Here is a 10,051-nt window from a genome sequence, read left to right as displayed (position 1 = left end):
CGGCTGAACTAGATGCAACTCTAAGTGAGCACCTAAAGTATGCTTTAGTATTTAAAGACACCTCCTCAGACATACGAAAGACAGAGCGATGTGTTACAGTGTGTGCTTGAAGTTTGTCATTGAGGAAATAAATGATTCTTCATTTTTGGCGATCATGGCAAATGAAACAACTGATGTTGCTGCAAAATTATAATTCGTAGTTATTTTTATACGTGTTGGCATAGGTAAACCTATTGAGTACTTTATCAACTACTTAATTCCTAAACTATGTCATGCAAAAACACATTTTCATACAATTCTAAGCGTTATAGGTACTTTAATTAAAATTTCTTTCAAAAAACTCATCGCACATAGCTATGATAGAGCAGTGATGATTAGCAGCCAACATGCAGGCGTTCAAGCATTAATTTAAGAAAATTATCTCCTTGCTCACTATGTAAGCTGTTATTCGCACCAATTAAATTTGAATATATCTAAAGCTGCTTCCACATATAATCCATTATGTGTATTTTTTTGGCAATCTATAAGACATTTCTCGCTTTTTTATTAATTAATGTTTTAATAAATAATTCACCACGACGAGTAGAAGTATTAAACAAAACTGTGAACAGAAGAATCATCCACGGCGCTGCAACCCGTTGGAACTTTAATACACGACTACTAATGTTGTGTACGAAAATAGAAACCATCTCATTGGGTGTATAGATGAAACAGAAGATCAATTCTGCAGCAACACAATTTGTAATGCGGCAGCCTCTATTCGCCGTACATTATATGATTCAATTTTCAATTTTTGGCTAAGTTTATTCCATCATGTGATGCCCCACGTAGATATCCTTTTTAACCAACTGCAACAAAGAAATATCGAACCTACTGGAATAAGACACACTATTTATACTTTTGAACGCAGTATTATGCAAGTTCGGAATAATAGTTGACAACATCATATATGAAGCATCAGATATAATAAGTCAAGAGCCACCAGAGAATAAACGCAACCGTCCAGGCAACAGTAAATATTATCACCGAATGTTTGCTTTAGTGGTGTGTGATGTTATAATATACTGTGTAAAAGATCGATTTCATTTTAAAGAGAATCTAGTAGTTCCATCACTTCTCTTTTCGGCATACTTTGGAGAGAATATTGCGGTAAATTTCCCTGGATAAACCCACTTGCGTGTGTTCTTTTTATTCCACAGCTGGTAAAGACCGATTACGAACTGAAATGTCAGTTATTTATTCAAGATATGATTGCAGAACATTAAATGATACAACACTTCTTCTAACATTTTTAATAGCAAATAATGAAGGAGACAGATAATTATTAGAAATCGTGGTAACAACTGCCATGACAACGTCAGAGGCGAAAAGGTGTTTCTGAACACTAAATCCCATCAAAACTTTTCTCAACAGAAATTCATTGGTCGAAGATCGTTTATCATCTAATTCCATGCTATATACTGAAAAACAGTTTATCTCTGAAATAGATAATTTTAATGATAAAGTGATTACCAAAATTGTGAATAGAAAGTAACCTATGATGGACTTAATTTATAAAAAATAGGTAACTGAACCTTAAAATGATTATGAGGAGCTGGACTGATTATTATGATGTATTAAGATTATTCCGATTATATTTCGATTTTTCTATATAGATTTGAGCATTGCTTCTTATGTGCGAGGCCCGAGAAACATTGTGGATGTTTCTCTTTTTTTACGTTTTTTCTCTTACATCTTAGGAACTAATGTATCCCGTTGGATTTTGATTAAGTTCATTGTTAATGAATAAAATTACTTGGAGTTATTTGTTAATGACAACTCAATCAGTTCTTCGCATTTTTCTTTACTAAACCCAGCCTTTAGCTAGGACGACCAAGGAAGATGAAAATGGAAGAAAGACAATCGATTCTGATTCTTTGAGACGAGATTAAATGTTCCCAGATCGTTGGAAATTGAGTTGAACAACAAAACAAAATTCCAATTCGAAAAGGGTAATTTTTATTTCGACAGGCCCCGTAATTTATCTCCCAACAATTTCATCACGAACCATTGAAACTAATTCGTTTATTTCGCGAGAGTCGTCGAAAAACTGATTTAATAAAGTCGAGCATTGTTTAATAATTCAAAAGACGGCTCGTGAATATAATTAAAACATATCACCTGTTGGAACGGGATTAATATAAATTATTTTCGCTCTTGGAGAGTGGCGGCAGGCGGGGCGCGGGGGATGTCCTCGGGGGGCGGAAGGTGTGCAGTTTGTTCGTCGCGTGATTGATGATGCGAAAATGACCCTTTTGGGATCGAAAAAGAGGTATGAAAGTATATATATTATATTTATCGGCGTATGTTCACTATTAGGATTGCGAAAGAGTAATCCACATTTTCAATGGGTGAATGTAAAATATTCATAGTGATCTCTAAAGGATGCTGTAAACCAAACTTCTATAGGTCATAACAATCCATAATATTCGAAATTTTTATATCCAAAATGGTTTTGTCAATTAACAATATGATAGTTATATTAATAATTTAAAAATTTTACATCATGTGCAATTAATATTCTTCTCTTTCTTCATGTATAAAGTAGCTCCTCAGTCTTCTTGATTCGGTAGTGGGTTTTCCCCTCATCTTACGTATTTTTTTGATGTCCATTTCTTCTCTCTGTCCTTCCCATCTAATTCCCTTTTTCTCTAAATGTTATCCGTGTAATGCGCTATAAGTGCCCCAATTGCATGCTTTCTATGAATATTCCACATATTCAATATACTTATATCTTACTTTTATCTCTCTTTGTCTGTAAATTACTTTGTACACTTTTTGTAATTTTCCAAGTAAAAATTCATGTTTTCTTAAATTTGGTATTCATTTCCATCTTTTGGTTTGTTCTATTTTTACATTTTGTTCAATTTGAATATTTATTACTTCTGGCTCATAGACCATGACTTTCTTTGTACTTTTATTCCTTATCATTCCATATTCTCTTAAACACATACTCTATCCATCACTTGTTATTATTACATCATCTGCAATAGCTCCTCCCTAAACTTCTAGTTTTGCATGCCCGTTAGGTAGTCCTGTTTTACTTCTTTAAAATTTCTTTAAACAATACAAACAACAACTATGAATTTTATTGCATCTGTTTCCGCTGTTCATATCATTCATTGTTCATTCGGTAAAGTCTCAATGGTTCTCCAAAATTTTAATATTAGGGTATCACGGTATAACATTAATAACCCGCGAGAGGGTAGGTTCAAATAATACACATGGAGTGACACTAATTGCCAAAATAGTGGCGACAATTGCAGGTAATAGTACTCTAAACTCTATTAGCCCACCTCTACTTTGTATATTTATTCACTAATATCATAAAATATTGAGAACTTACAATGTTATATTATATGGGCGCTTGTGAAATAGTATTTTAGTTTGTTCATTTGGTCTGGATGGCTAGAACTTTAAATTTGGTAGAAAAGCTAAATTCAAAGTAAGCTTTCAGAAGACTGTTCTAGAAGATAAAAAATCGTAGAGGACGTGTGTTTATATTTGGTGGAAATAGTCAAGAAGTTACTGGATATTTTGGACTTTTTGGTACTTATGTACTTCCTATAAAAATAATTTGATTTATATAAAAATAGTTTCTCTTAATTTTTTTTTGACAAAGCTTTTCGTGAATTTATGGTTCTTTTTTAGTTAAAATGGTTTGTTTAAATCTGAAGACATCTCTGGTTTTGCTTTTCAGGATGAAGTACCGTTTCAAATAGAATGCACAACTTTCCTGGGGATCCTGCTCCATGTTAGAAATGGATTTTAGCAATAAATAATGAAAAATTGATGGGAATCTCTTGTGAGGTCTTAAGTAAGGACAAACGGGTTTGTAGTGTACATATTACCCAGGCTGATTACAAACCGAGAGGTGGAAGAGCATTGCCTAACAGGGATGCGGTTCCCAGTCTTTTCTTTCCAAGTCTTTTATAATGTTAACTATATAACTGATTTGAAAAATATAACATGCCCCCATTTTAGCAGTGGTATAGGAAAAGGAAAACTTTAATACAAATATTTCAGGAAACGTTATTGAGTTGTACAATGGAGTTGAACTTGAGTATCGCTGCAATATGATAGATGTAATGTAATTTAACAAAGCCAGGGACTTTTTTTACGTTGTCGGTAAATGATGTCTCGAGTGTTCTATCTAATTCCTTGATTATGAATAAAACAACAAGAAGTCGGTCCAATATTTTATAACAGTAAATGTTAGTACTTTTCAGCACGATCAACTGCACTGAGCATTCTCAACGAGACGTGACTAGAAATATAATAATTAGGTGTTGTTTGTTTTGGTGGATGAGAAAATTGAATAGAATAGCAAACGGCAAAAATGAAACACCTTTTATTGCAACATCTAAATATAACACAGCTTATATGACTTACTTACAATTATATACTCACAATAAATATTTGTCAAAAAAAAAGATTTAAAAAGAGATTACAAGGTAAATAGTCTTCCACATATATATTGTACTGTACTCTATATTTGGCTCAGTTATATTTAAGATAAAAATCTTCCATATACAATATTTTGTAAAACTTTGTATATTTAAAAGTATAAATTGTTTTTGTCAATTTTTGTATATTACGTTTTAAAATATTGTTGGTATAATATATTGTCATTAAACATAAAATATTCTATTTATTTCTACTATTATTACTTTTGTTATTATTACTTATATTATTGTTATTAAAATATTTTGAATTTCCCGCTACTCATATTATCAGTATGGTTGCAAATAAGCGCTACACTTGTTCACAGTTAATACATAGGAGATTCCCTTCTAATATCTCTATATTTTCTGACTAATATCTTGCATCAAAATATGTTCTTCACAGCGTTGTTTTCTTTAAAAAGTACTTACATATTTTCTATTATTGCTTTTTCTTCGTATTTTATCAATTTCTTATTTTGCTTTTGTTAATGAGTGTAAATCGGCGTATATTGTATTCACATGCAACCTGTTCATATACCAACAAATATTTTTTTATAACATCTTTATTAGATACGCTTAGTACAATCTTAATTATTATTATTATTACAATTAATTTATTACTACTTTTCCTATGTGCTTGGATTAATTAACAAGCAAGACGAGTGCGAGAAAATACATCAGTATGTATTCCTCAATTATAAAATTATAATTATTTATTAATTGTTAACTTATAGCTATAATTTACACTAATAATACACACTAAATGTTCACACAAGTTCGTATGGTTTTGTTGGTTTCAATCTCCTGACATCCTGCGCGCTGTCCAGCAGTTGTATAGCTTCCACGTTAGTATGATTTAGTAATCTTCTTTCGTGTTTCAATTGATTTCCAGGTCATCGTGCAGTTCTTCATTGGTTACATAGCGATAGGCATTAGTAATCAATCGAAGAACCTTGTTTTGACAGCGCTGTATAACTAACTGATTTGGATTTTTAGTGCAACCCCATATTTGCACCCCATAGGTCCAAATTGGCTTTATAATTGTATTATAGATCAACCTCTTTGATTTTAGATCAAGATGGGAGTATCTTCCGACTAACCAGTATAGTTGTTTTATTTTGGTTCTAATGTGTTTTACTTTTTGTCTAACGTGATGCTTCCAATAAATATATTCAACAAATATGAATAAAATTATTATGCCGTAGAGCAATAATCCGAAGTACCTTGGGATTAATTTTGATTTTAACTTTGTTCTAAGGAGGATGTTCTGTGAGAACATAACACAACTTACAATTTACATCAACATAATACAAGTATTTCAGAATAAGGTCCTGAGAGGTATTATTGGTATACCCAGATACTACAAGAACTAATTACTTACATTACTTTGGATTATCTATTATATTCTCATTCAATTATATTTCCTCTGCTGTACCTTATTTTTCATAAATTTTATTATCATCACTCTACTGTACATTTGCCCGAACATATGGGTCATGTTCTCTTTTATATTATACATAAAACTATTAGTTATAATTTACAAATAATGTCTATTGAGAATAATAAATAATATTTTAAAAAAATTAAAAGCTTAAAAGAATATTTAGAAACGTGAATACTCATACATCAAATAGTTGGTTCTAATAATTTTATTGGGACGTCGAAAAACGGGATTTTTGTTGAAACTTCTTGGAATAGCTAATAGGAAATTATTACAGGCGCTTATAATCTGATTCGGTAATTGGTTTAACGGTTAACGACCGGGATATTATGAATTTATTTACTGGTCTGAACATATGGCGCTATTAAGATAGAACCAGAACAGACAGATCTGGACTAGTGCTCGACGGTTTCATGAGACTCCGTGCACAATTAAAAACTTCGAATTACTTAAAAGACATAAACGATTGGAGGATATCTGAAGGGGGGCCTCGGAGCCGTCAAGTGCCAACGGAAAAAATATTTTTTTATGTTAACGTTGAAGTTATGGGCTATTATATCATATCTGTGGCTCTATTTTTCTTTTAATTTTTTTCAGGTACTTATTGGTGGCCTGTTGATAGATACATCCGATATTTTTGGACTTGATGCTTGTTCTTCCTTTCGGATACATTTTTTATTATAATAAAAACTTTTTTTTTAATTGATGCGCTTATTCAGCCTTTTACACATAATTTTTTTAAAATGTTTTACATCATTATTGTTTTTATTATATTTTTAACATATAAGGTTTTAAGCTCTCGGTAAATGTGTTTTAATTGTTCTAATTTGATGGATAACTACTTTATAGAACCCTAGTTTAAGTTAGTTTTTTAACCTGATTTTAAATATCATCATTTCCTTTTAAAAAGGAATTTATTGGGTATCAAAATTGGGTAATAGAATGAAATTGAGGTGATTTTTGGACAATGTCTTAAATAGGACAAACAATTTTTAATTAATATAAAAATATATAAGTATTTTATAGATTAACATTTTATTTACAAGTACATCATATTTTCATCTTTTATTTCATATAATCAGAATTAACTTTCTTTTAATTTCTTATGGATATTGGCTAATTTCTACTATCTAAATAGTGAATAAATATTATAAGTGAATGAAACATTATAAAAAAAATAAAACGTGACTTTTCAAGGAATCTTAAAAAGGTTCGATGAGATTTTTAGGATCAAGGGTCAAATAAACGACGTAAACAAAACGTTTTTGATTATGGGACTATGGTGGATTTTGTTAAAAATGAGCTAGAACGAATTCCTCAATTTTGTTGTAAATATTTCCAACAGAAAAAATAAATGTAAATACTATTGAGATCTATAAATTATGTAGGTTTTGATACTAGGACATTATGATTAAACAAATTCCAAATGGTTACAAAGAAATTGTTATAATATTTAAAATGCATGTAAAAAATTACAGAAAGTGTATGAAACCGAAATTTTTAAATGTTGCACTAAAAAGTTATATTTTAATGTTTGACATGAGAAATTATGGTACTGACATTATACACACATTCTCCTAAGCCAAAGAAATTATTTCAACAAGGAATTTAGTAATATATATTTGTATGTAGCTGCTGTAACTGAATCAATTAACATATTGGTGAAAAGGCAAACTATCAATGTAAGTAACTCTTAAACAATCTAAAGTGTTACATACGATAATTTTCTTTCTCTATATCAAATAGTATTTTACCATTTAGTATTATTTCGTTAGAATTTACGACACTCATTACTTTTACTCTTTACACAGAATAAATCTGCTCTCGAAGTCTATCAAACACTGTGGCGATTTTGATGTCAATTACAAAGAATGTCCTGGAGGAGCAAAACAAATTGGAAGACTATGAGTTGGACGTAATTTATTTTAGAAAAACCTTAGTGATTTTACTCTAGTAGTTTCGGAACAACTAAGGAAATATTAATTATTTCAAGTTCTCAACATGACACTTATGAGTTACAACTTAGTTATGGCACATTAATATTTTCTATTAACAGTAGACTCATAACACCAAAGTCTAAAAAATCGTACTTCTTAAGATTAACGTGGGATTGTACAAGTTTTCCTAATTAACTTAAATCCCATTCCATATTTCTTCACTATCAGTTCAACCAGGACATTAACTTCGACATACATATCGGTGTAAAATATTGTTATATATATAATCATTTACGTGCATCCACCTCTACCACAATGATAAACAAGCCGATAACCACCGGCGTGTATTTTCTTCTTTCATTAATCTCCCTAGCTCGTAACTATTCCCTCCTTAACGATACCAAATTAACTGGAATATTTCAGCATACGCATTCTTCGATTGCCTCCCGACAATAACACGATTCGGACTCTTGTAATTTCAGCCGTCAATACCGAAAAAGGACTCTAATTAGCCGCCTATCGACAATCTTTCTATTTGCCTCCACGTCGAAAACCCTCGTTTCCATTCGGCCGAATTAAAAATTCAAAATAAGAAATCAATCCTAATTGCTTCAACTTGCCGGTTAAGACGACGCTAATGGTCCCGACTGAAAGAGTAATCGCTTTCTTGTCTTAAATTGATGCTGAAAAAATATTTTTAATTATTTATTGTCATATATTGTGATGCGTTTTGATCTAATCTGTTTTAACATAATGTCTTAAAACTATTAGTCATGTATATATTTTCGATGTCTATAATGTTGTTTCCTTGACCTAAAATATTCGGTTCCATTTAGGTTTCAGATTAATGCGAGGGTATTTGGCATTGAGCCCGCAAAATTATTGCCACTGACTTGCTGTAGTTGTTTTTCACATATATGGATATATACTAGTCAATATAGTTTATAGTGTCTGTTCTTGGGCTACTAATGCCATACAAAATCATATACCTATTAATTACCTACTCTATATTTGTAAAATATTAAAGAAAATGTGTCGATAGTGTATTTGCTAACAATATTGTGATCATTATAGCAGGCAATAACGAAGAAGCAACTGGAAATTTGTAAATGCAACTAACAATTAGGCACTAGGTGTACAGGAAAGTCGTTACCGGTTTTGACAAATATGTAATTCTATTCCACTGACATCAAGCTTCCAAGGTATATATGTTATATTTTGTGAAAGTAACACCATCTCTTTGAAAATGTAAAGTTTAGTGGCTGAAAACGTGCATTTTCTGCACGCTCTACTTAACTTTAAAAGTGTTAATTTTACTCTGTTAACTTTAAAAACATTAGAGGCTTGGTTTCGAAAATTCAAAAGTAGTGATTTAGATATGAAAGACAAATAACGTTCGGGTAGACCTAAAAAGTTTGAAGACGCGAAACTGCAACATTTATTGGATGAACACCTAACCCAAGCTCATAAACAATTGATAAAAGCGTTAAATGTGGTCTAAAAAAGGATTAGCCACCGCTTACAACCAATGGGGAAAATCTAAATGATGGGAGGATTGGTGCCACACTAATTGATTGACAGGCAAATATAAAATCCAAAGTCATCGAAAAGTGACAGTTGTTAGAAACTGATTTATTTTGAAAACCCCGAGTGCAAAAAGCTATGGCTATCACCTCGCGAAGTCAGCCGATCAACTTCAAGGCCAATTCCTTTTGAACGCAAGACAATGCTCTGTGTTTGGTGGGACCAGAGTGGCGTGGTGAACTGTGATCGCTACCGACAATACATAGTTAATTTGATTGATTCATTGATTGAAAAGCGTCCAAAATCTTGAAGATCAAGCACATTTTTTCGATTATGTTCATTAATTTCTCATATCCTTCAACTCAACTTGGAACATCTCTTCGAAAAGTCAGAGCTAACAAGTTGTGCTCATTTGATAAAAACCCAAAATACTTACGTGCATCTCAAATCAATGATGTTGCTGTAGATATTGTTAGGAAGAAGGCGGGGAAGATGGACTCAGCAAGCGTTTCATATAGTATTACCTTAATTGTGCAAGCAGTATTGAGTTCCAAATGCAGTTATCTAGACGGATCTATAGATGTCACAACATCAAAATTGTTATATTCATATCAGATGGAATCGACATTTGAATGAAATCAATTAAAATCTTTGACTAGGACCAA

This window comes from Rhynchophorus ferrugineus, unplaced genomic scaffold (genome assembly GCF_030347505.1).
Source record: "Rhynchophorus ferrugineus isolate W39M unplaced genomic scaffold, kcgeb_rfMv2 rfM1, whole genome shotgun sequence".
Taxonomy (NCBI): Eukaryota; Metazoa; Arthropoda; class Insecta; order Coleoptera; family Curculionidae; genus Rhynchophorus; species Rhynchophorus ferrugineus.
This window is presented reverse-complemented; position numbering follows the sequence as displayed.